We start from the raw sequence: 27,665 nt of genomic DNA, 5'->3' as shown, positions 1-27,665 counted from the left end.
GCTGCCATATACCCTAACTTTTTGTTTCCTGGTTTTAAGACAATTATATTTAGCTGCTTCCCACATTAAAGGGAGCAGAAGAGACTGCATTCTTGCCACCACATAGAGAGACAGATCCCAGACTGGACGGCTGCAGGAACATGCTGGAGTCATGCAAAAGCTGATAATTCAGTGGGGACACTTCTATTCAGGCTGACAGACATGGTAGAAATATGCACAGAACAGACAAAATCCTTTCCACAAAACACCCTTTGCACAGTTCAGCCACACTTCATTCCTCCATAGCTCTTTGCTGGTTTGTTCCTGGCACACCCGTTTCTCCCTCCCATTCAGAGCCAGCTTCCACACTGCTGCAAAACCCTCATCTCTGCCACTCCTTTAATCCCTCTCATAACCCCAATACATTCCCCTCTTTCAGCACAGAGATGTTAAACAGAGATGATGGGACCTTAGAAGTGCATGTACTAGTTAGACATAGGGAAAGCCAGGAGAGTGCTGGCCCCAGGTGAGAACTTCTCCATTAGCAAACACAAGCTGAGAGACATGTGAACATGTCTCTGAAGAAATTATGTTCTCAAAAAACTGCCAGGAGTATGGCTCAACTCACAGTGAACAAATGGAGCTCAATCTAGGGGCCACAGCATATCACTTGGAGCTACTGATGTGCTATAGAAAATCTTCTCCTTGAACAGAGCCCTAACCACCGTGTACATCACTGTGACGTATACTGATACGGACTTCCAATGACTACAAATAACATTTCAGAGATTATTTTATTTGTTTATTAGCTTGAACAAATATTGAGCAGCTGAGAAGGCTTTGGTGAGAGTCTGAATCTTAACATGAGACCTTACATGGGCACAGAAAAACATTTAAAGAATGAGATAATTCTGGAAAATGCTGTGATGTTTTTAACAGGGGCTGTTTCTCAGGAACTTTTTGCTGACACAACCCTAGTACCAAGACTACCAATGCTTCCTGGGACTCCCATGAAGCATGAACCAATTTCATCATGCTCTAAGCTGGCAAGGATATTTCAGAATAGTTAGGACAGTAGATCTTGTGCTCTGCTATACATAATCATTATATTTATCTCCAACACAACATATGTTTGATAGCCCTAATTATATTAATCTCTGTTTTCTCCATAGAGAAGGCTAAATATATTTAATGGAGCCCTAAACAATGAAATTATGATGGCAATTAAATCATAACCACAGAAAACCAGCAGGATTTATGCTCAAAAGGATTCTTCATGTCAACTCAATAGAGAGTAAAAGGTCCTCACACCCTACAAATACAAATAAAGATCTTTACCTATTTCCTAATAATGACATAAGGATAAACTCTGTCCAGTCTTGCATATATGTACATAAGAAACCTTCTCTCAATACAGCTTCTATGCAAGGGACTAGCTTCAACTACAGTCTTACATGCTCCTGTTCTGCTTCCTCCAAAATTGTCCATTCCATATTAATGCCTGGCTGCCAAATCACATTAATTCCATAGTTGTATCCCTGTCATAAGCCATTAGTTCCACACTCTTACTACACATAATACATACATTCCACATTCTTTTCCTTAATGTGCAAATCTTTCCAACCATGGTCCCCTTTGTTTCGGTGCCTCTTAACCCACCAGCATATGCAGGAGTGCTCAGAAACTGATCCTCTGGGATATACTCAAACGCGACCAATATGTTCTTTGTGATTCGTATGTGACGATAGGAGATATTTTGAGGTTCCCTCCCAAGCCTCAAATTGCTTAAGTTTTGCCCAGATTCCTGACCCCTTTCATCTGCACCAGGTGGTTTACACTGGTCACTATGAATTTCCTTTCAAGGCTCCTAAACAAGAACTGACTTTGTTTACAGTAAAAACTTTTCCACTGGCCCAAAGCAGTACTCTGAGACAACACAGAAGCTTAGGTGAACAACCACATCACTGTCACCATCTCCTGCTGTCAGAATCTCATCAGGATCTGACTGGACACATGGCTATGCCTTGCGTTCAATCAGCAGCAACAGTTAGAAATACTTGTTTTAGGAGGAGCGTCTCCTCCTTTTCACATAAGTTGTCAGTACCAATGGTTCCTGTCTTCTTTTCCTCCAAATCGTTTCCCTTCAAAATCAGCAGCTGGAACCTACTTCACAGTCATGTGGACATTTTATTTGGTCCAAAATGTAGCAGAATAGACAAAGTGACATGGTACCCCAACAAAACCCAGGATGTTTCACTTCCTCTGGCAAATTCTCTTATGCTGTGAGGTTGTGGTACTCAAGACCTATACTCCGATTCATTGACACAACTGTAGTCAATAGACACATGGAGCTGGCAAAGCCCACGATAAAACTCTTAAGTTCTGGACACTACTCACAGTACAACTTCAGCCCTGGGGTGTGAAGCCAGATTTTGCCATTTGGAGGGCATAATGTACAACACAATTCTTCCTGCAATTCCTCCTTTTCTCCCCATTGCAATGGCTGGCACCATCTCTCTTTGAGCAGGGAGATGGCTGAAGAACAGCTGAGGACTTGGTCTTAACAGCCAGATTTATCACTATTCTTAATTTGCACACATGCTACGGTGACGTGTGCATTACATATGCTTAGACTGCATGGCTGAATGCTCATGTTATATCAAGCTGTGGATGATTTTACAGCTGGCTCTGCTCCTTGAGCGGTGGGAGCAGCTCTTGTGCATTTCTGAAAGGCAGACTACAGCCGAGCGGCTGGAGCTGTAACTCTCCAGGCTGATCTCTCCCCCGTCCCAACTACCGTGCCTCCCTCGTGCCCTGACATTCTTTGCTGCTTTGTTTATGCTGTAGAAAACATCTGTGAGGGTATACAGCCAAGGTGAAAGATGTTGGCAAACTTATTTTTCATAGCTCAGCTTAAAGGGAAAATATGAAGACTGCCCCTCCTCCTCAGAGAAAGGGAAGGGTGGGGTTGAGAAATGAGATCCGACTGCAGCCGGGCCAAATAGCAGACTCGCTGTCCCACTAGCCCCTTTAAAGGAAAAGGGAATTGTTTTTTCAGCAGAATGAGCTGCAGAAGAGGAAGGGTTTAACTGAGAGAAACTGGATCAATTTTTAGAGGAACCATTTAGATAATTGTATCAGGAGAATCTTCAAGATGTTGGGATATGTTAGGCTGAGCATAATATTTCAAGAGAATACGTAAATCATGCTACAGAGATCGTTTAAAACCAGGCTGACATAACAACGTAACAATAAAAATCTGTAATAGAGAACACCCCCACACTACTAGGAGATGGACTCAATTACACTGCAGGTCTTTTTCAATGTTTAACTTCTACGACTCCTTATAGAATTGGGGCCCTGTAAGGGGAAAGAGAAAAAAGTTGGCTTATTACCTTTGTTGATTAACAGATCGACTTTCTCAAGCATTGAAGTACTTTATAGGCCTACAAGGTACAGGCCGTAGGTAGGGAACAGCAGATTTCCCTGACAAGCTGTAGTTTATTACTGATGTTCTGTAGTAGAGCAGAGAAGCCGATGGCAGCACACGCTACTTGCAGCTGCCTTTCTAAGATCAGCTCTGGAAGAAAGGGAAAGAGAGATGAAAATTCCTGCTGGGAAGTGAAGGACTTGGGGGATCACAAGGAGATTCTAGATTTGCTTTAAGGACCTGCAAACAGGCAGGCACCACTTCATTCCTCCCTGAATTGCAGCCACTCCTAGGTGAAACAGCAAAACCGTTTACAAAACACAGGGAAGCTTAGGATAGGAGGTGAGGAATGGCGTGTTATTGTTTAACAGGAAATCGGGATAAAAAAGTCAGGAATCACTCAGAAGTACTGTGCTGCGAAGAAAAATGAAAAGGTCTGCCTGGAACTGAAGTCCAGCTCAGTCCCTAGTCACACTCAGCACATTCCACTCTCTTGCCATGAAGCCAGTCACTGCTTACATACAAGGAAGCTCAGCTACCGCCAGATACACCCCACTGGGATGTAGCAGCTACACAACCCTCAGGTTAGAGACAAAGCAAGCTATCTTAAAGCTCTGAGCTGAAAGAAGACACCGGATTAGTACTTGGGATCCATCTATGATCTGTCACGAGCAGTTGCACAGCTGACCAGCAAGAGAGGGCACTTGCTGGTGGGGGACATGCAGCCATGCAAGCACCCACTGCCTGTTCCGCCCTCCTTTCCCTCTGCCTGCCCTTCGCCCAGATCTAGATAGGCTCCAAATTAATTTTACAACCTGGAACGCTGCTAACACAATCAAATTATGAAAGAAAAGCTCATCTTGAGGGAAGGCAAAAATCAGCTCCTTTCTCTGTCTCACAGCTGTCCCCTCCTCCTCACCATGTGTTCCCGAAACCTGGGGCTGTTCCAAGCACTAAATGCACTGGAAAGCATATCCTTGGGCCAGCTGTGATCTGATCATGGCGCATTGGCTGCGAGCGAATCAAAAACCAACTGATAGGCCGAGGAACAATGTGGCCCCTTGTTAGGCTCCGAGAAGGGCCACTGCCTTCAGCCCCCCCGCCCCTTCCCCAGCCAGCCTTCAGGAGAGCACGATGCCAGGAGGGCTTCTGTAACATGCCCTGTGTGATCCTTTCCCGCCAACCCTGTGCTGAACTACAGCTATTTTCTGTTTTGAATGACATGCTCCTTGCGTTGTGAGAGACTTTGGGTGGGGGTTGCTGCAGCCTCTTTGGAAGTGGGTGCACAGCAAGCCATGGGCTGATACTAATATCTGTGTGCAAGCTGCTACGGGGCAGCCACGGCAGCAGCACCTGGGACCACAGTTCCTCTGGAATACCAGGGGCTGGAAACCTGTCGGGAAGCTGCTTCTCATCAGCTCCACAGAGCACTCCGTGCATTGCACAGATCTGTCCCAGGAATTAGATTTTATCTGGCCTCACAACTTTGCCGAAGTTTTGTGGGCTTTGTACATTTATGACATTAAGTAAGCATTACGGAAATTAAGCAGTGGCATAGAGCCAGAGTCCTCCGTTTTTCCCAGCCCATCTCACAGCTAGCTAGGCTGTTTCAATTCTCAGGAGCAGATGCTGCAGGAAGGGGGTTAGTGGTGGGACAGGGCTCCGTCTTCTCCCAGGCAGTATTCTGAGGGGGAACAGAGTGCTGTCCGAAGGGAGAAGAGGCCATGGCCAGCATAGATTTGAGGCAGTTTACAAAAGACTGCAGAGAAATTTAATCCTGGTGCATTAACCAAGTCTCAAAACTAACAGTTCTTTGCATTTGTATTAAAATAGCGTGCCAAAGCCCCAATCACAATTACCCACTGTGTTTGGCTGTACAGCTCCATCTTCAGGGTAAATATGTTCTGCCAATCAATTCCCACTGCAATTTTGATTAGACACAACATTTTCCTTGCTTCCTGCCCTAAACAGCTGCCATGTTGAACCACAGCTGCATTTCAATAGTGGATAAAAGATCCAAATACATTGGTTCTAGCAAATTTCAGCATAAATAGGGATCTTAAATTGGCATCCTTCCAATTAAAAAAAATACTGCACTGGTGCGAGGCACTACTAATTGTTGATAAATGAAAACTACAGATTTGTTCTATGCCTTTTGCTAGTCCAAATTGCTTTATAAGCTAGAAATATTACATACCTTATATAGGAACTTTCTGATCATTACAAAAACAGTCACTTGCCTGGTAGGCAGATCTGATGAGGATACCAGCACCAGTTCACAAAAGAAATAGAGCAGAAAGTTAATTTTCCTGAAAATTAGTGTTGCTTTGGATAGCTGTAATAAGTTTCTAATCACGTCTAAACTGACTCTGCAGCTGTGGCTCAAACGTGTATATACTTTTCCACTCTACTGACTTTTGCTGTGGAACTTCCACATTTTGAGCTGAAACATCCCTGAAGCTGGCCCTGATATTCCAGTGTACTCCAGTTGCACCAGAAGTAAAATTTGCCTTGCTAGATCAAACTGTAAAATTTGAGACCTAAATAATTAAAACACACAGTGAGATGTGTGCAGAGATGAAATCTTTTATGAAAGATGTAAGTCAGCAAGAACCATATATTGGGCCATCACAACAATGAATACGGGGTACAGCAATTGAGTATAAAGCCAGCAAAAATCTAACATGAGTAAGTTTTACTAAAACTTAACCTCCATTCTACAGAGAGAACTATCAAGATTTTCTTGATGCATTGAACTCAATAAATTTGCTTTGAATAGTTGTATGTGTGTGACACAGAGAGAGAGAGAATTAGGCTGGAATGCTATAAGGATGTAAGCCAAGCTCTCAGCATCTGGAAAGCAGAAAGCAGAACTATATTTAGTTCACAATGACTTGCAATAATTTGTGAGGGGGGGGAATAAAGGAACAAAAAAGAGCAAGAAAAAAGAACAAAACTTAAGTTGCCAGTGTTAGGCAATTAAATGAATTATAAAGAAAAAAGAACAATCAGGCTGGGAGAAGGATAAATGAAACCCTGGGGTATATGTTATTATAACAGCTTCTACAAGCAGAAATGCTGTATGGAGTTAGCAGACATATTTATAAACATGCTACAGATAATGCACACTTCAGTATAAATACCACCTCAAAGAATTTCTGGCACAGAACAGTTAGGGCATTGACCTCTGCTGTACATTCATTTCCTTTATGTGGCTGAAATGGCCTAAATATGTTCCTTAGTTAGGCATGGGAAAGTTTTTCCATAAGGTAACTGCATCTGCAAGGGTAGTCCATGGTGTAACTGTACTCGGTTATGAACATGTATGAACTCTTTGCAAAGCATGTGTAGGTTACCATGCGTTCTCCTACACCTACTTGTAAACATAAAAAGCACCAAGTAAAAGGCTACCTTTCATAGATGCGGTACATTCAAAATAAAAATGATGTAACACTTTCTAAATTCCTTACTGCAGTTATAAAAACAACGTGTTGAACAATCAAATTCGCCTTCCACCGCTTACACAGTTTTTGTTCTGCCCTTCACTTGATTTAAACATTCTATCAGCTCTTCAGCGTCACTCTTGTTTCCGGGCAGTTTCTCAGACCTGAGATCCCAGGATCCCAGAGCCTCCATCTTCAGCACTTTAAAGGACATCTCAAATAACAAATGAAAACTATTTTCATTACAGCTGAGGCACTGATCTCAGGCACACTGATACTGTTTAAAGGATAACTAAGATGAAAGTAAACAGTATTACTGACAAAACAGTAGAAAGATGGTCATATCCACAAATGCCAAAGTGTTTTCTGGTGTTTAAATTAATCTAGCTTTCAGCTTCTAGGCAGCAATAAGTTGCCAAGAGATTTTAAAAAGTGAGCAGAAAGTGTTACCTCTGCACAGGCACCAAGTCCCTAAACTTGGTGAAAGACAGCAGAGATCTGGGGCCTGTGAGTCGGGAGGGGAAGCCAGCTCCTGCCTGCAGTGCCAGGCTAAGAGCAAGCTGCTGCCTGTGAAGCACAGACCAGAGCAGCAGCCATTTTGAGAAGAAGCAGGGAATGCTTCTAAGATTTGCCTGCTTTAGCTGTCAGTCTTTACTTCCCTTGTATTTACAAATAACAGACAAAAATAAGACGTCTTTCTGAAACAGGCAGTTTGGGAGGAAGTAAAAAACCAGCAGCCATTTTCCATCTGGCTTCAAGATCAGCTAACATTTGTAGGTACCTGTATATCCTCTTATTTGTAAAATTCATGTTGTAGCTCTCTTGTATCAGTGCTCTCATGTGCCTCATGTAGAGGTAAAGGCTGCTTTTGAGATGCACTCTCGCTGGCTTTCTATGTATTAGACAGCTGTATTACTCATATGTCCTACAGGGCTGTCCCTAAAAGGGTGAAAGAAGAGATCTTGTTCCTTGTTGTATTAAATACATAGTTTCTAGGCTAGACTCTGCCAACTAGTGTACCAGCATTTGTGATATACATGCATATGAACTGGAGCAAGATCAAACCTACCCACAGAAGCTGCAGAGCTGTAACTGAGGTACCTATTTTGCAGTATGCTCACATGCAATTCACCAGTAATACAATAAACGTGCGTAATTTAAAACAATGGGCATTTTTTCAATGCAGAAAAAAGGAGTGACAGAAGCATTCTATCTCTTTTTAGAGCCATACCTAACCAGCAACAGAAAGGATGGGCAGTAGGTACCTTTGCTACCTTCGGAGCAGAGAGGAAACAGGGCAACATACAGAATTCATAGAACCAGGAGACAACGATGCCGAAACAAGGCAGAGATTGAGCTAACAGCTACAGAGACTCAACAATGACCGAAACTGCAGAAATGCCTATGTGCAGTGTGCAAGGGCAATGTTAGAAACAGTCATGTAAATCGTTGTGTTAATCCTTAAGTTGATCTAAAGATTGGGGAAATAAGGACACTTAACTGGCAAAGTACAAACACTGGAGCAGAGCTCTGCGGTAGGATCTGACTTGTCCCACTAGGTGAGATTACAGTGCCTAAGACAAATGACAAGAAGACGCTGCTGCTCTCATTAAAGGTGGCATGGAGCTTTTTCTTCCTCACACTCCCCTCAAGCATGTCCTGTTTTCAAGCAAAAACATATTGGTTTGAGGTATTGCAAATGAAAGCTGCTAAAGAAAACTGCTATTACAACCGAGTAGATTTTGATACGTGTTTTACATTCTTTGGGCTCTGAGGTCCCATTCGAATCAGAACTGCTGTCTGCAAACACCCCGCTGAAGTCAGCAGAAGATGAGGATTTACTGTAATCACTACAGCACTGGGCAGTGAGCTAGGCTCGTTCCTGAACAGTTTCCTAAGAGATGTTAACAACCTCAGCTGGGTGCTCTTTGTAGTTCTGGCAGAGGTCAGCTCTGTCTCTAAGCACAAATCAGAAAAGTAAATCTAGTCTAAACAATTCTCTGTACTGTTCCAGAAGCAATTAAAGGCACTTTGCTTTGTGTTTTTCCCCCAGGTGTGAGCAGACACTTCCCACAGACAGTATGCACAGCAAGAGCTCAAAAAGCATAAACTCTTTGCAGAGGAAAGGCAAAAAAACCCTGTTGTTTTGGGCATGTAAGACTGAACTGGCCAAAACACTGCAGGATCAGCTTATCCAGGCACTGACTACAACCTGTACTTAGAGAAAAAATGGAGGTAAAACATTTCCAGCTCAACTCATCTAACTCCATCAGGCTCTTTATTAGCAAGGTAATACCAACAGATTAGATATCCACTTTTAGATTTGGTATTATTTAGCTAGGAATAAAAATGTAATGTGCTCCATCAACATGCCACCTAAATTGATGACAGAGATACTGGCATACAGGAAGCTAAAAGCATGCCTCATCCAGAAGCAGTACCTTTGTAAACCAGCAACAATGTCAAAAGGATAGAAAGAAGTGAGTACAAAGTGAACACTCACACATTTTAACACTATTACCTTTGGTAAAGAGCATTTGGTTGTTTCCTTGTTCATGACTCTCCAAAAGTGGAATAATAAATACAATTACTTATAAATATTCCTATAATATTAGGTATACTCACTATACCTAAAAACTCCCACTGGTTTTGCTACGAGCCAGCACCAGCAGTCCTGGGAATTCAACCCATTGTCCATGTATCTACAGTGTATTAGCACTGGCATGTTATTAATTTTTCAAACCAGAAATCTACCTTTGCAACGAGCACTCATGATAGAGGGGATGAAACACAAGGAGCTTGGGGAGTCAAGATTTTTTATATTCATTGTTTTATATGCCTTTTTTTTTTTTAAATCAAAATCGACACAGTCATGCATGGTGCACCTCCCCACTCTTGGGGCAGCACAACTCCCTATGTAGCTGTGGCATGAACTGCATAAAGGAAACAAACTAATTTAGGGATAGTTTGATTAGACAAAAACCACCCAAAACCCTAATGTTCCCTGATGTGGCTTACATCACAATCACGCAGATGTATGGTCACAGCTTACACAGCAACGTGCACAGACAGAAGAGTAGGTAGGACAGCTGTAACTTTCCACTGCTGAAAATGTATCCTGAAATATCGGCTTTAGTCTGTGTCTACAAACTTTAATCCCTGGTTTTATTAATGTGGCACCTTCTAACTGCAAAATATTCCCAGAAACAAACTCCCAAAGCATCTATTTATAGTATTGATAGTGACTGGCAGAAAAGCAGGACTGGAGCGCCCTTGCTTTGGCATAGCTGAGACCTTCTGCACACTAGGAATCATACCTGCTATTGTTATGGGATGCCAATAGCACGTGCTGGCACCAGACGTGATTTTGCTGCAGCCTTGCAGAGTTCTGTGTCTGGTTTCTGAGTAGTGCCAAACACCGCTTGTCCAGTCTGCCCTTGAATGGAAACCCTTTTCACCAGTGGCTCATCTACACCCATTGCTACTCTACCAGCAGCAGCCAGCAATTTTCCTAATATGGAGAAGGTGTGGATGTATAAAAAAGGACAGTATTTTTATCCTTGCAGAAATAAGACATCTTTTTACTGTACTATGACTCGGCTAGTCACTACCAGCCCCAGAGTCCTATTTCATGGAGGAGAAGATCACAACTAGTAGCAGAAAGGAGAAACACATTTACACATGTTGTTGCACCGAGCAGTTTGCATGAATCACTCCAGCTACTCAGTAAATTCCCAAATAAAAATCTATCACAGTGGTTTTGCATAGGAAGAGGCAAGGCACAATTAGGGGCCTGGACTTGGTGAGGCCGCGGAGGAGCCTCTGACTGCAGGTTATATTCAGAAAGCTGGAGACACCAATCTGGAAAGCTTCTAAAAAGCAAACCAAAACTTTCTTCCTCTATCTGTCCCCGCTATGTAAACACCATGCCACCCCCACCTCTGTCATCAGGCGGGTTTATTATTTACCATTACGTTACCTTTATTTAGCATGGGAAACTGAGTGCATACGTTTAACTCTATGCAAACAATCTGCTCTGGGCAGTCTGGAACCTGGAAGAAAGGTGTCACCCTGAATACTATAAAAGGAGGTTTTGGCACATGAATCCAGACAGTGCTCAGATTCTCTAAAACATAAACCATGCTACAGCCCAAAATCCTCCCTGTGGGTTATACCGGTGAAGAAGGGGGTCCCAAGACTTCTATGATAGCATAACATCAGCTTCCAGATCTTTGTGGAACTGGCATGAATTCTGTGATAACAGAAATTATTCAAATGTTTTAAATACGGTAAAAATTGTTTCTCCACTCTCTCTGACAGTGGCTTGGAGGAGAAGTTAGGGCACAGGGAGAGAAGCTAGTTCCAGATATTTGGCCCTGAGGTGCCAAGCTCTCATTCACAACAGGACCACCCCAAAGAATTAATCCAGCAGAAGATAAAGTACACCTAGATTTATTTCAAATTGTTTTCTTATACACATCTACAGGGGAGGGAATGGGCAGCTGGTTGTTCTCATCAATGAAACCCTAAGCAGGGGGAATTCTCTACGGGGTAGCTGACTGCTGTAAGGCCATTTTATACTTTCACGTGGCTTAATAGACCAGAGAATCAGAATTGTTGGGGTTTATTCATCTAACAAATATTAAGTATTCTAGTTTCATTAATAGTATCCTTTTGAAGCTGTGAAGAGTCATTTAATGACTTACGCATTCACTTCTGTCCAAGATCCCAGCTGAAATGAAAGTCAAAAGGATCATGCCAGCCTTCAGCTGCTATCATAAAATCATTACAGAATATTGTATAATTAAGCCCTATTTGCAGTTGCATTTTAAAACACATCCTGGCCTGGCTGCTCTTGACTAAACTTGAGATGATTTGGCAGTGTTGTGTGGGATTACACACTGAAATTAGCTGAACGTGTGCAGGCCAGGCTGGAGGTGCTTCGGTTGTGAGATTCAGGCCCAAATGCACAGGCAGGAGCTACAGCTTCGTTGTGAAATGGCAGGAACAGAGCTGTGAGGAGGAAGTTTGCAGAGTACCTGGGAGTGCTGCAGCTGCTTAGAGCTGGCACTCCCAGTCTTTCACTTTCCTGCCCACCAGACATGTCTAAATATCTTGAGAAAAACAAGAAGCAAAACAATAGGTGACTGTAGTGTGAATAATAAAAGCCTGGCTTCCCTCTTGGAACCTGACTGCTGCTCTTAAACTGCCCCAGCTGCGCTCTCACGGTCCAGGATGTCAGCACAACTGCTCCAGTAAATTAATGCCTTGTGTTCACTCTGGGGCCGTCTACAGCACCCTTTTATAGACTGTATTGTAAGACTGGGGTGGGTTTCTGGGTCAGATGGTCAGCACTACCTCTCTACTCCAGAAAGATAGGTTATGTATGATGCTATTCCAGCAGCGGCAAAATAAAAGGTTGAAAATAATACTGTGTATGGGATGTACTGAGTTGCCAGCAGTACAGTGCTTTGTTCCTAGCAGGAACAGGTGGAGCAGACATTAGAAATACTCACTGACAGATCCTGAGGGATCTCTGGTAGAGCAAAAAGTCTTCTAAATATGTAATAGACTGTGTGACTGTACGAGCTGACTCAAAGGCAAGGGCCAAATTAGTCCTGCCTGAAACTCCATGGATTTCAGGCAGCTCCCTACAATGAATTTGTCCCTACAACAGAGTGCAGTTATTCTTTCAATACCAGGAGCCCTCATGTGTCCAAATCATTCCAAGCTAATATCGCACTTCACTTACTGTGTGTTTTGATTCTTCAGCATTACTGAGAGAAGATGAAAAAAGATACCACACAACAATCTTATGTAGTTCTTTTTTGTAACTGCAGCCAGTTCCTCAAAGGCTGGTGTGCTGTCCTGCTGCCAAGTACAACAGCACAGTCTTTCCCTCCCTCCTCTTGTTCCCAGTGACCGAAGATCAAATCCTAAGCCAGGTCTGCTCCAGACCGTGTCTCAGTGGGTACCAGCCATCTGAAAAGGCATGTCCTTCCCCCCATGTCAGTGCAGTCTGCACTCCCATGGTTTCTACTCATCTTGGGTTTGGAATAGAAGAGTGAAATCACCAGGGCTGTCACTCCAGTACTTCTCATCAGGTTCAAATCTACTTAAAAATAGGGACAAAAGGGCAAGAAAATATATGCTCATTGCTGATTTATCTATTAATACTGGAGAGCAGTTGTATCACTGATGTTTTGGAGAAGGATCAGACACCTTCGTAGTCAAACAGCACCATCCAACATATGGCAGTAGATGAAGGCTGCCTTTTGCCTCTCACATTCACTCTGAATCCTTCTAAATCATCCCTGCCAACACAATAGGATCCTTGAGGATCATTAACATTCATCAGAAGAGCAAATCTCTCACTTATGTAATAGGTTAGGTTGCACCAAGCAGCAGGTATGAAAAGTTCCCTGGGGGAAGACACCTGCAGTCTGTTCCTTGACCTTCAGCTCTGCTGCTCCTACAGATGGATGCTGTTTGACTCAGCACTGCATTAGCAGTACATACGCAGAGTATGTCTCAGGAACAAAACATTAGCTCCTCTGAAAAAGAGCAGCCTTATAGATTCATTTGTCAAGTGATGCTTCCTTCCAATTTGGATCAAATTAAAAGCATTCCTGTTTAACATAAGAAACAATTGAACACATTCCCCCACTCTCTTTCTGAATACGCACACCTCAGAGAGCAAAACATTTAAACAGAGATTGTTGTTGGAACCGTTATTCTGTAAGAGCCCCTCAAAACACTAAAAACACATTAAAAATATTCTATTAATGAGCTGAGCTCCCCTCCCCTGGAGCACACTGTAACTCATATGTCACTGGTACAGGTAAAACTCTATTTCTTCTGACTGCAGTAGGTAATCTAATTCAATGTATTTCAGCTAAATGTAAATAGCATCAATGTAAAACTTCCACCAATACTCTTACACCTAAATTTCTCTCTGATTTCCCAAGCAAACATAGATGGGACTTCCCAAGGAAACACACACAGATGGACTTCTCCATAAGATTGTATAGATATGGGGATTTAGATGTTCTTTAAAACAAGTAAAAAGGAAGAAGCAGATGAGGAAGTTCTAGTATTTATCAGGTCAAATGTTTATATGCTACAGAAGGAAAAAATATGCTATTGATCCCAGTATAGTAGCTCTCCTCACATCCTTCAAGGCTCATCTGCTCAGTGTATCAGGCACTCCTGTTATCCTGGGAGATACAGTGGCTGACTTGCCAACAAAGTGGAGAAAGGCCACTTGAAATCTTTTTCTTCCTCAGGGAGGTATGGCCATACTCTCAAAGAAAACAAATCTTCACACAGTACATCTCCCCAATACCATCCACATATTAGCAAGCATGTATTTTACACTGGAAAGAAGGGAAGGATCTTGCCACTTTAAATAGTCCAGTGAATTTTTTCTCCTGCGGCCAGCTGGGGCTCTTTGTTGGGATTGCACTGAGGTGCCCTTCCATTACATGTACATATTGGGAATTCTTGATTAATTTTTCTTCTTCAGTTCAACTTCTACCAGCTTATAAAAGATCTGCACTCAGTTGGTGTTTGCAGAAAAGGCAAGAGAGAGCCTGGCTGTGCTCACTCTATGCAATGACTGACTTATGTGGGAACTCATGCGACTGAAGGATTGGGCCCAAAGGTTCGTTCAATAGCTCACAGGAAAGCCGAAGAAGTTAGGTGCCAGAAAATTTGGAAGCTGAGATATGTACTTTCAAAAGCATCTGCCACTGTGACAGGTAAAGTCTGTAAGCAAAGAGGGAAGTTCTGGCTTGGAAGGAAGCAGTTGACACTACATGATCAGTGTGGCACTGGACAGATACAGCTGGATTTCATCAGGATTGCATCTTCCTATGAATGGCAACAAGAAGCTGTTTGCAGACACAACCGAATCAGAGAGGGAAGCAAAACCCACATGACATTCAACCTGCCTGACAGAAAATGGGACCTGCACATTTGCTGTGGGACACAGGAGCACAGAGTCCTCACCAGCAATAAAAAGAGAACTTCTGCATGAAGCGATCACCTGTTGCTCAGCTCGAATCACCGTGAATCATGAATCCCTCTTGACCTTCCTGGTTGCTCTGGCTCTGCATTCATTGCTGAACTCCCTACTCTTGAGTTAATGCCCAGAAGTATTTTGGGAGTGAGCAAATCTATTTAATTTCTCCCAAATGTTCCATCTCAAAGTAATGTCATAATACCTGGCTCATTCTTTCAGCTCCACCAAACAATGACTGCCAGGAAAACAGCTTACTTCAGTCATTCCTAACAAAATATAGTTAGCTCTTTAACACACAGCTTTCTTTTTACTTAGTCTAACTGCTTCTTTTTGGTGCAGATCTTTGTAGATTCCCTTGGTTTATGCCAGCTGCAGACCTCCCCCAGAGAGCAACTTGCTTCTTACAAGAAACAAATAATTTTACATTTGGAGCATTTTACAGCTAGAGCATTTCCCGAGTCCTTCCACTTCTGACTTTACCTCTCTTCCTGGCAGCCTGCAGGAAAGGACACAGGCACCCACCTGCAAGGCAAGGTACTGGTCCTAGCTTTGTCTCTTAAAAACCTGACTTTCTGTAATCTCTTCCAGTGAATGATAAAGCTGGAAGAGCAAGATAACTATCTCACTGTGCTAAGATGGCCAAAGTTGCCATGTAAATACACTGATAACGGACTTAAAAAACCCCAAAACAGTAAATGAGTTCTTGCCTCCCTGCAAGAAGTGTGTGTCCCTCTGCTACAGCACTGCTATGCAAACAGCTAGGTGGGCACTAGGTATATGCAAGGGCTTTGAAGCAGGAGGCTGAGAGGAAGCAGTTAGTGACATGTAAAGATGGGGAAAGAGGGAGGAAAAAGTCTGGAAAATCCTGAAAAAAGAATCTGGTGCACAAAGGAAAAGATTTCTCTAGTGTCAATCCCTTTTGGAGCTCTTGCTTATTCATCTGTGGTGAACAGACCAAGACCAACTGGATGGCCACACTATGCCCAAGGACTATCTCTGCAGGGTGACAGTGAAGAGGCTGGGGCAAGGAAAGGAAGCAGGAATCTCTTGAAAGTATCAGAAAAAGGCTAACTGATTCCCCTTTGGGAAGATACTAGTCATTAAACTGGTTGCCACCAAACTCTGGGAGAACATTAAAAATGCCCCATGGTATTTTCTTCTTTTTCAAAAGGGACCTGTGCACTATTCATAGCCCCTGCTACAGTGTTAAAAAGCGAGACACTCTCTGGCTGGTCACTCTCTGCCTAATGGTACAGGGTCTTGTTTGTGAACTTTCCTAGGACTCTGTGTGTGATGGGAGGTACTATACAAAATGAGAGCCAATAGTTTGACGGTTAAGGCATCGGACTGGATCATACCACATGTGGATTCAACTTCTGACTCTGGTACAGACTTCTATATACCACAAAGAGAGTCCCTTCAACTCTTTCGCTATAACCCTTCTGAGTAAAATTACAATAACACCTCCTCACCACGTATTAATACTTCACCACAGAGAAATAAATTCCTATTTCTACTCAGTCCTGTACTAGGGAAGCAAACATGGCAAAGACAAGAGGGCGTGCACTTGCATAGCCTAAGCAGCCATTGCAAGTCCCCTGAAGGATTCTGATATACAATCAATTATACAGCGTGTGCACTGAATGGGATTATTTAAGCCAAAGAGCTTTAGTGGCAAATATGGCCTTGCACAAGCTTCTGCAGTGGTGTAAACCTTGCTTTCAATGATTTTAGCTTTCATGGATTTTAAATGATTAAGCAAAACTGTTACAATGCACCTTCAAGTGGCCCTTAATAATTAGGTTTTACTTTAGAAAGGGTTTCTTACTGAGCCTACCAAGGAATATTTGCATGTGAAATGAAGACATTTGAATGAAAACAGGTTTGTTTATTTTAGAAGGCACTGCAGCCACCCACTGTAGGGCTGAGTTTCCAGCACACCAGTACTGCATGCCAAGGAGCTTCAGGAAGGGAAACAAGAAACAGAATGGGAAACTGAGCAGCTTAGCTTCTTTTCACATTAATTGCCAAAAGTGGGCAGCACCACTGAAATATTGTATAAAATCTTCTCTTAACTCAGAAAACTTACTGTTTATTTCCTACCCCAGTGTCTACACACAGAAATCCCAAAACATTGCAGGAAACAACACTATGTTCATCCAGAAAAATAGGAGTATTCGCCATGAATAGAATTAGTAGGTTTAGAACCAAGAAGAAGATGCCATATTATTATTGTACATCTTCATGTACTCAAGCAACATTTTTTTCCTGGAATGAAAAACCATCTCTTGTGCAGAATGAGCATCTATGTAGCAGTTAAGGCAATACCATATAAGTGCCTTGTACAGAAAGCTAGAACATCATCTTTCTAACTAAAATATAGGTAGAAGTCATATGAAAAAACATCCTTAACAAGCATGAGGAGATGAGACCCTGGTTTAACATCTCATCTGACAGAGGCTGAGATGTGCGCTGCTGTGTTAATATCCTTCCAGGGAAGTACTTTAATTCCAAATCAAGAAGGAACATCACCATCTCCTGAGTCATCAGCATCACTTCCTGCCTTTCTGTGTGCATGTTCATAGGAAATCTTTCATCTAGTTTTTTTTCAAAGCCCAATCCCACTTGGCTAGCAAGCTCAGGCAACATCCAGCCAACAACAGTATAGGCACAGCAAGTTTCAACAAAAATATTTGTTGCAAGAACACTCTTTGATTCATTTGCCTTTCCTTGGCTGAACCTCGACTACACCCATCCTGATGCACACTTGAGGAGTGCCGTTGCCATGTCAGGATCCAAGTTCAATTTCTGCACTCCCAAGTTACTCCTTCTGGCTTTGAACGCTATCCAGGTGGCTGCACAAGGGGCTACAGAAATTACAAGGAGATGGCAGAGCTGGTGAGAGGACCTGCCTGAGAAGCAAAGAAAGGGGAGATACCCACACTCTACCAGCCCATCCCCATCCGATCTGCCCACAATGTGCTGTTGTAAAGAGTTTGCAGTGAAGCTGGGGATTTGGCACTGACATGGTGTGGAATAGTCATCAGATATTTAAAACAGAGCTGAGAGAACAAAGAAGGGCTTTGTAGTGCAAGGCAGCACTGAAAACCCTGAGCCTCTGCCAGCCAGCTTGCATGGAGTGTTTGCTAATGTACACTGTGGAGTGCATTCCTCTCATTTGATTACATGACAGTTTTATATACCAGGTATATGCAGAGGGTTTTTCTTAACCCTTTCAGTCCTTCACCATTTATAAATCTTGAAGACACTCATAGTGGTTTCATTTCTGTTGTGTTGTACATGCATGCAACCTCAGTCACGAAAGGCTAAGCATGTGCTGTGGGCAACTGGATGTGGATGTATATGTTAGACGTACTCTTATCTATGTTGCTAGAAACAACAGAAGTAAATATTCACTCCTTACTCGTGCTATAGTTTTCTGCATGTCCCTTGATTTAAGCAGTGAGTATAAAGAGGCTTGTTTAAAGGACCACTATCATTCTGTCTCCATATTGTAAAATGAAGGATGCAGAGACTGCTATTACAGCTCCCACTTGTTGGACCAGGGAGAAGGGAGCCAGAACACCCTGTTGGCTAATACCACATTCCACCATGTACTGTATTACATGGTTCCTACTGTAAGATGAGGATAATCGTACGTGCCCTTCTTGGTGAAGTTCTTTGAGATCTATGGCTAAAACCTGTTGTCTGTAACCACGCAATGCTCTATGCGTTCAGGCAAAAGGACCTCTCATTCGTACAATGTGAGGCATACAGATGGAGTGCAGGACCAAGGCCCAAACTGCAGGGGTTTAGGTGCTTTAGTGCCAAGTAGTTGAGAAGGGCAAAGTATTCTTACTTTCTTAGCCATAATGATAATAATACACAATTACATTTTCAGAAGATCTGCTATGGTGCCTTTCATAAACTCTAAGCTGTAAAACTATTAAGTTATAAAGTTAGAAGATTAACTTCTGTTAATTAAGTTAAAAGAATAAAAGAGACACTGAAAGAGATGTTTGTGGTTAAACTCCTCAGCACCCATACTGTTGCCTGTATTTTTAATGTTGGTAGCTCCTAGACCAACATCTAATTAAGCCCACAGAACCTCTGCAAAGCAGTTAACTAGGAATTATTTTCCTGCTTAGCCACCCAGGGAAACAATCAGAGGATGAAAGTTAAAGCGTCTTGCTCAACATTTGGGTGTCAGAGGTAGCATTATAATTCATGAGGTTCCTACTCCCATACTCCAAGTACTTAACAGAGCAGGGTTTGCCTTGTAGGTAGAGAGGAAGTATTTGGGGCTGGTGTCTGGAATCAGATGGACAGAGAGAAAGGAAGGTAAAGGAAGGAGAAGGTTATTGCAGTGGTGGAAAAGAGTACACATTGGCAAAGGCGGCTGGTGCAAGATGAGTGAGGAGTGGGCCAGAATAAAGGCAAACCAAGCCACTGACCTAAGCTTCCATAGGTCATTCAGAGGTTCTTATAGTGTAAGTGATTTCAAAATAGGTCCCAAAATGGATGGGTGTACATAAAGGACTTAGGACAACAGCAATGGGAGTAGCTCTGCATTTTTGTACACAGGAGCAGGCAGACTCTTGCTGGAATATTTGTATGTGCTTGAGTTTGTAAAGAAGAAGGAGAATCATTTTCCAAACCAGAAATTGCATGATTAGATACCACAAGCAGGTTAACCAAAAGACACAGACAAGAAGCAGCAAATATCCTGTTTCCAAACTAATGGTATTTTCAGTGAAGAATGACAGAAAATTTGACATATTGGCAGAACTAACTTACAAAAGGAAAGCACTTTTTGAAGTTTCCACTTAAACACTGATAGCTCTTTAAAACTATTATTAGCTGTGAGATCCTTCTTTGGACAACAAAAGAAAATGTTACGTTTCTAATGGTATAGAGGAACTGGAAGCATCACAGAGGTTCTTACGGGAAAGTCAGATGTTTCATAAAGTGTACTGCAGATGATACATTCAGACAAGTATCTGCGTCCTGTTTCTGGAACTGTGTATTATTCTTAATTACTTTTTCCTACTGTTAGATTGTGTAACTTGGAAATAATGTGACACTTCTGAAAGAGAAAGATTTTCTGTTATGGAAATCTATTTTGTACTATGAGGAAAGGGGCAGGAAGTACTCAGATGATAGCATTTCTCAGCAATCTTTAGCTCTAATGATCACAAAATGCTGCTGCCTCAGTTTAACACTGCTGCATGTGAACGTAAAAGACTAAGACTTGTCTCACATTCCTTCTCTTCCCAAAGGGTCATTCATGACACACAGAGACACTCCTGCAACCATAGAGGCCCACATGGCTCAGTTATCTTCCTCATACCACTAGACATGTATAAATGTATGAGACACAGCACCCTTGGATGCCGGGAGAGCATTTATGATGCCTGCCTATATACTGCCTTCACTTTACAAACTGATAGCACTGTTTCCCAGCCGTCTGAATTCCTCAGCTCAAATAAAAGCCAAAGAAAAACCCTGCTGCTTAGTCAAACACAGAAAAATAGAGATGATGCTGGCAGAAGAAGCGACATTTTAGACACGCTAGCAATTATCACGCTGTATCAAAGGAACAAACGGCTGTCACAGTGGCACAGAGTGTCAAGGTCTGCATGCCTCCCTGATGTAGGATACGCAAACTACTATGACAGCCAAAAAAAGCTGATCTAGACTGTGACTCTTAAGGAACATGGCCGCATTCTGATGTCCAAGGCCATGGACAAAAGAGCGTCCAACTCTGAGGACTGGGATCACCGTGTGATGTGCACCTTTATGGCATCAAGCTTTACTTTCAGTAGTCACTGCATTTCAGATGATTTGAAGAGGTTTGAGTTCACTTTCCATGCAGCATCTTGCTTACTAAATAACAAGCCACCTCTCCCAGCACAAGTGACTGTACAGATTACCTGGTTCAGTTTAAGAACTTCAGATCTTTTCAGGGAGATAAATATAAGAAATCTGACATGTGAAAGGGATGAATCTTCAGAACTCCCTTAGGAAAAGGGCTAACAGTGGCCATAAATTTCAGTGTCTTCAGGAAACTCCTTTGCAATCCTGTACAGTGCTTTTTAAACAATTAATGTAGAAAACATGGAGCTATACACACTGTTATCTCAAAGGAGAAAGCAGAAATTTGAATGAGAAATCAAGCTGATTATTAAAACAGTGTGCTTTATACTGAGGCCAGAAAGACAGACAAAACAGAGAAAAATGACGCTCGTTTAACATGTTACTTTATCAAGTTCACAGTGTATTAATAAGGGAATATAATGATTTTTCAAACATATTCTACAAGCAAATGTTACATCTCCACACCCATCCTGTGAATGGCTGCAATTAACATATATAGCAGCCTTCCTTTAACATCACACGTGGCTTACACAACACCGAATCCTGCCAAAACATCCCTGGTTGTGCATCAATAAAGTAATGAATGCACAGCTCTGGGAATGGTGTTGGTTAAGCTCTACATGGGAATCAGTAGAGGGAACACGTAACACTGTGGCTTTCTGAGTTCTACGAAATAATGGAAATGGCATCTTTTTTTCCCCCTCTCAGTGGAGTAATGGAACAGTAGATAAACTGTGCAAAACCACAGCTAAATATTTAGAAACCACAAGGAAAAAGTCCTTTGAACAAATCAAGCTATTTCACTTACAGGCTGGGAAGGAAGAGAGAGACACAGAGAGTTTGTTATTGTTATTTCTATTTTTAAATATATACGAGTTGCTCAGATACTATGCCGACAGGGGCTACATAAGCACCAAAAGCAAGAAGGGTAGGATTTTTTTCCATGAGATTCTTATACCTTCATAGTGGTAATCTGGGCTTCAGCCTTTAGCAACACCTTTTCCAATCAAGACATCTGGAAATGTCTCAAAACTATTTAAAAAATCAATGGAAATACTGCAATATAAAACATGGCCTTCAGGCCATCTGGAGATATGATGGGTACTTGGAATTCCCAAGGATTTCCTCCAAAATGACTATGTTCACTATCTGCTCCTTGCCCACCATCACACAGTTAACGTTTCTCCTTTAACAAATGCTCAAAGAAGTTTCTCTGATATTAAAGTATAAAATATAGGCTGACAAGGAAAGGTACTTAATAGTTTTGAAATATGTTTTAATTCATTAAGTAATTATATTATTTAATACTCTGTACCTCAGTTTTCCCACCTGTAAAAGATTTTATTGTTAAAAGACATTTACTTACCTAGAAGGACTACTATGAGGCTAATGAATATTTTTTAAAATATTTAAAGAAGGCTATAGAAAAGCATGGGAGAATTGTGATTTGAAACACAAATTAAAATAAGAGGAGAAATGGGAAACATACAGGGAAGGAATAGAAGGTTATCTCCACATAACAAGACAGAGACTGACAATGTAGGATATACACAAATCTTGGATCCTCAAAATTCTCATATTCTTCATTCTGCTCTTAAATAAACCCCCCACAGATGGAGTGCACTTATAGAAAGAATGAGAGCTTTAATTTCCCTGTTGATTTCATATTGATCAAATTAATTCTGTAAGAAATTTAGCATCCATCTCCCAAGAAAAGAGAAAATGTGCTTCTCAGAGTTCCCAGGAGTTAAAGCAATGATTCAAATCACGAAAAAGAGGGAAAAGAGCCCTGAGAAAGAAGCAAAGAGCAATCAACTCAGATGTAAACCAAGATAAGTCTTCCCAGTTCAGCGACTGGGAGGACTTGACAGGGTGTCTTCATGCCTCAATCACCAGTCTGTTAACCACTGAACATATACTCAGGTTTGCAGCTGAAAAATCATAAAATAGTTTCTAAATGTTAATTATTTTACATTTCACAGTCTACCAACAAGATTTAACCAGTGCATTCTCCACAACAACCTGCATTGCTGCCTAACTCGTCACACCTCCCTGCTAATGCCTCAGTGATCAGGCAAGGCACCTTGAATTGGAAGTCTTCATCTGTTTTGGATCCAACCTACTGTCCAGAACATATGTTAAATTTCTGCCAAAGATGAGGAACACATATTAAAAAAATGAAGCACATTTTTAAGGTACCTGCTGCTGCATCTGAAAGCAGCTTTGCTCAGAAATCAAGTCTGAGACAGTCCCATCACTTTGCATTTCAGTATCTTTCACTGCAAGATCTTTTTTACTCACGTTAGCTAACTGAGCTTTTAAACAACATTTGGGATTGTATCACTGATCCTGTTTCATGCCCAGGTATGTTCAGACAGAATGTACAGCAAGTTAACTGATTTTCTGAGGTTTATATAAAACACCACAGAGCGAAGCTGGGGTGAGGATTCAGGAGTCCTGCCTCCCACCCTGGCACCGCTGTGTACACCGCTAGCCAGCCGCCATTCAGGGCTCTGGTGCTAGCTTAGCTTGTCTGGCCCAGTAATAATGAAAGGAAGAAAGGATTTTTCACTAGGAATTTGGAGTATTTTCTCATTATAACCAACTAGCATGACCAGAAAAAGAGCCCTGATGCAATCTATGGGCCTAGTTCTCACTCCCCCACTGGCAGGGCCTCAAAAGGCTGCTGGGGCCACAAGCCCTGCTCCTCCGGTGGAGGGGAGGGAGAATGTGCAGAACCAGATCCTGTCCATCACGTCTGGTATCCTGCCTTCAGCTCTGCCCAGAGCTTCACCGTTCAGGGAAAAGCAAACAAACAAAAAAACGCTCCCCTGCTTCCCCCTTCCAGCACCCATGGCCTGCGGTGCAGTAACCAAAGAAGCGGCTCTTCCCATTACCCACAACCAACCTCTTAAGGAGATGAGGCTAGGGCAAGGATAAACTCCAGCAAAAATCCCACCTCCGATCTTGTTCTTCAGGCCAAAACTAGAAAATAGGGCAGGACGGGCACGATTGTGTATCCTAAGGACAGAGAAAGGCCCTCCTGGCTGGAAACGAGGGCAGCCGAGTGTGCTGTGGGGGGGAGACGGCAGCCTGGGGGAGGCTAGCGCACGGAGGGTTAACGTGCTTTTCCACCAGCACTTCAGCAGGGTGCCCAGGGTATTGATTACTGCCCTCCACAAACGCAAGTCATCGGAGGGGGATTTTCTTCTTTCCTCTCACGGTCACCCTCGACACTAAAGCAGCAGCAGAGGGGCCTTCTCCTGGAGAAGGCACAGCAGGAATAATCCCAAAAGGTTGGGAGGAAAGGGCAGAGGCCGAAGGGCAGGGAAGGTCAGTGCGAGGCAGGCACCACGTGGAGCTGCCGGAGCGGGCAGAAGGTCTGTTTCTGGGTCCCCCAAGCCCTCCTGCCAGAAACTTAAGACGCACTTTGGGAGACCCAGGGAACGGGCTCATGGTAACCTGGAGTAACAGACAGCTGACAGCGTCTGTCCCAGGGGCGGGAATGGGGGGAGGAGAGGGCTCCACGCTTCATACCCGCTGATGGGACTGTGTGTTGTTCTGCTTGTGACAGTGCAGCCTCAATGTGCTTGTGCTTTCTTGTGCAACAAGAAGCTGTGCTCAGATAGAGAGGAGATGTCAGCTGAAGCAGTGCAAGGGAAGTGAAAACACTGTCAAGTTTTTGCTCTCTGCAACACATGTGTGCACCTTTTCCAATACAGACGAAAGAAACAATGCAAAACTACAACACCAAGTTGTGCCAGGCCATCAGGAGTCCTCAGCTGTGTGCTCCACTCTGCCATGGACTTACTCAGCTTAATTCCTCTTTCACACATAGTCACAAGTCAGAGTGGATCTTCTGCAGTTAATGGAGTTGCACCCCTGTACAAGAGTCACAACACACAACCAGACCTACAGTATGACTCCAGGTCTCAGTCTTGCTGTTCCTCTAACGGGGATAAAGACCACCATGTGTCTCCACTCAGGCTGAAGGTGCACTCCTGGCACTCCTTCAGGCTTGCTGTGACCCTGAGAAGGCGCTGGGGAAACTGGGGGCGCAGAGGGGTTCATAACACCCCATATACATACCAAGGCCTCAGACGGGAATCACCTATGTACTCCTTTCAACTTCAGTCTGACACGTGGTACTTTCCCCTCTCTGCCACCAGATTTTCTCTTTCCTTTTCACTTAAACACAAATAACTCTGGAATTGAACTTTCCCGGCTGTGATTACATGAGTTTGCACAGGCCAAGCACATAGTGGATTCATCCTCCCTCTCCCCTGCCATCTACTCCTTCCACTAGGCCCATTGTTTGGGTTTGTCGTACATCCTATCATGCAGTCTGCTTTCCACAAGTGCATGAGACTTTGGTCATGGTGAGACTCAAGGCCTTCCTAACAGCCCCTGCAAAAGCCCATTATTGCTAGTAACTGAGCACAAGACCCAGAAGGCAGGCAGCATTTTACCTGAAAGCCATGTTTGATCTGTACAGTAGGAGAGGCTAGGCAGAGAGGAACATAGGCTTCTCGTACCAGATCATGCCAGTACTCTGCTTCCAGCAAAAGTCAACTCATTCAGAAGAAAGCAAAAAAAGTTAGTGTACCTAGCCAGTTGTAAAGTGGGAGTAGACAGAAATATTCCTCTCTTTCCTTCCTCAACAGGGCAGCCAAAGATATGCTGTTACATTGAGAACTTTTCTGCCATAAATCTGAGCCTCCTTTTTTTCCCCATCTGATCTCACTTATCTCACCATGGTTTCTGGCTAGTAGTGGGCAAACAAGAATTTAATTTAGATGTGATGTTTGGATCTGGAACCAAACTTTCTTAGAACACAGGGATGTTTGGTTTCATGTGCGTTTTGATTTAACCCACTATAAGCTACATGAATCCAATTAAAAATCTGAATACGTCTGACTCGCCCAAAAGTTAGAGCTCTGAATCTGTTGTTTCATCTTTAGCAGAAAGAGAAACAGAAACCAAATAAAAATAAGGAGAGGGGAATAAAAAAGGAAATTTACAGAACACCTTCCCGAGGGCAGATGCTAAATCTCACAAGAATGTACTGTCCGCAGTTTTGGAATATCACCTCTCCACTTAAGATATTACAGATCCTGGTTATAAGAGTGCTGATTTCCAGGATGCAAAGCTGGGGCACAGCAACTTAATTCCCAATACAGCCAAGCACACTGTGATTTTTCCTTATCATTTTTATCATCCAGAGAGAGAGAGAACTTCTCGTTTTTCCTGAAATCAATTCTTTGCCTTTGATGAGGAAGCCCAAAGAAGCAAGTTGGCTGCACAGGACTTGGAGGCTGCACAGGCTGAAAGAGGAGAACACGAAGCACTACCTTTTCCTCTGAACGTGCACAGGCACTGCTTATTTTGGGCATGAGTGACTTAGGATTTGAAGATATTTGCTGGCATGTATTTAATCGCCATGCTTTTTAATTACTTCTCTGCATGATGGATGAGTTTTTTTGTCGAAATGAGGTCACAGTGTTTTACCTTTTCCTCCCATGCTGGGACTATTTGCTGTGTCAATTTATGTAGCTTAGAAAAATATATGCACATCCTCTGGGCTGGGGCCTGGCACCATAAAGCAAAGCCAATTTTGGCTCCATCCACTTGACAGTTAGTGAAAGCCAGGAGTCTTTGGGTGCAGGCTGCAATGGTGCATGGAGTGCCCTCCACCGTGCTGGAAGGAATCACTGCAGGCGCCTCTCCCCGGCCACAGGGGACAGGGGGCAACTTCAGCCTTGAACATACAGGGTCATGATGTGCCTCACTGGGATGCACCTCTCCATCCTCACACAGCCATCCCACAATGGAGGGCAGAAGGGATCCTGGGCTTGTCTCTCCGTGCAATTTCAAGGAGAGGCAAGGGCTCTGGCCCTCTGCCCCTTGGCAGCACCACAAGACAAGCCCGCCACTCTTGTCATTTCTGTCATTCCAGCCACCCTCTGTGGAGTAGCTCTGGATGTGTGCTCAAAGCCACGCTTCTCAACCTCCTCTTTCTTTACAGTTCTCCTCATCCTCTGCACAAATAACTCCACTCTTTCAACAGCAGTTCAAGTAAAACTAAGAATTTCAAGAGAGGGAGGACACTGCTGATATGTACCCAGCCCAAAACATATCTGCCAAGCTCTAGAGCCTTGAGCCGGCTGGCCTGGGCAGGGTGGAGAGGGAAGGAGTCCTATGCCAATGCACTGCCCAAATTTGATAAGAGAGAAAAAAACCTTTAACATGACAACACACACAGGGTACCACCTCCCATTTCCACACAACCAATGTCTCTGGCCAGCTTTGATCAGTGCCCTGGCTGGAATGTGCAAGGTTCAGTGTCTGGTCAGACTTCAGTCAGCCTCCCAAGTCAGCCCTGGAAGAAAAGAAAAAACCAGACACATCCATTTGCTCCTTTCCCCAGTCTGAACTTGACAACCATTTCTGGCCTCCCTGTCATGGTTTAACCCCAGCCAGCAACTAAGCACCACGGAGCCGCTCACTCACTCCCCAACCCCCCCACCCCATGGGATGGGGGAGAAAATCGGGAAAAGAAGTAAAACTCGTGGGTTGAGATAAGAACGGTTTAATAGAACAGAAAAGAAGAAACTAATAATGAAAATGATAACACTAATAAAATGACAACAGCAATAATAAAGGATTGGAATGTACAAATGATGCGCAGTGCAATTGCTCACCACCCACCGATCGACACCCAGTTAGTTGCCGAGCGGCGATCCCCCACCCCCACTCCCCCCAGTTTATATACTGGATGTGACGTCACACAGTATGGAATACCCCTTTGGCCAGTTTGGGTCAGCTGCCCTGGCTGTGTCCTGTGCCAACTTCTTGTGCCCCTCCAGCTTTCTCACTGGCTGGGCATGAGAAGCTGAAAAATCCTTGACTTTAG

The 27,665-nt window shown here is 43.2% G+C and overlaps 1 protein-coding gene across 16 annotated transcripts in view; it reads right to left on the bottom strand.

Moving 5' to 3' along the window:
- Positions 1-27,665, bottom strand: part of RAD51B (RAD51 paralog B) — a 495,227-nt gene that overhangs the window by 77,870 nt on the left and 389,692 nt on the right. For 2 of the 16 annotated variants that reach the window (XR_003925823.1, XR_003925825.1), the window contains one exon: positions 27,013-27,131. The exons of 13 other annotated variants lie outside the window; for them this stretch is intronic. The gene's annotated coding sequence lies outside the window, so the exon portion shown is untranslated. Of the gene's footprint in view, positions 1-3,374; positions 3,560-27,012; positions 27,132-27,665 lie in introns of all 16 variants that reach the window. One more of the 16 variants, XR_003925821.1, reaches the window with a different exon arrangement.

The sequence above is a fragment of the Aquila chrysaetos genome, chromosome 2 (assembly GCF_900496995.4).
Source record: "Aquila chrysaetos chrysaetos chromosome 2, bAquChr1.4, whole genome shotgun sequence".
Lineage (NCBI taxonomy): Eukaryota > Metazoa > Chordata > Aves > Accipitriformes > Accipitridae > Aquila > Aquila chrysaetos.
The sequence above is the reverse complement of the archived record's forward strand: the minus strand, read 5'-3'. Positions and strand labels throughout refer to the sequence as shown.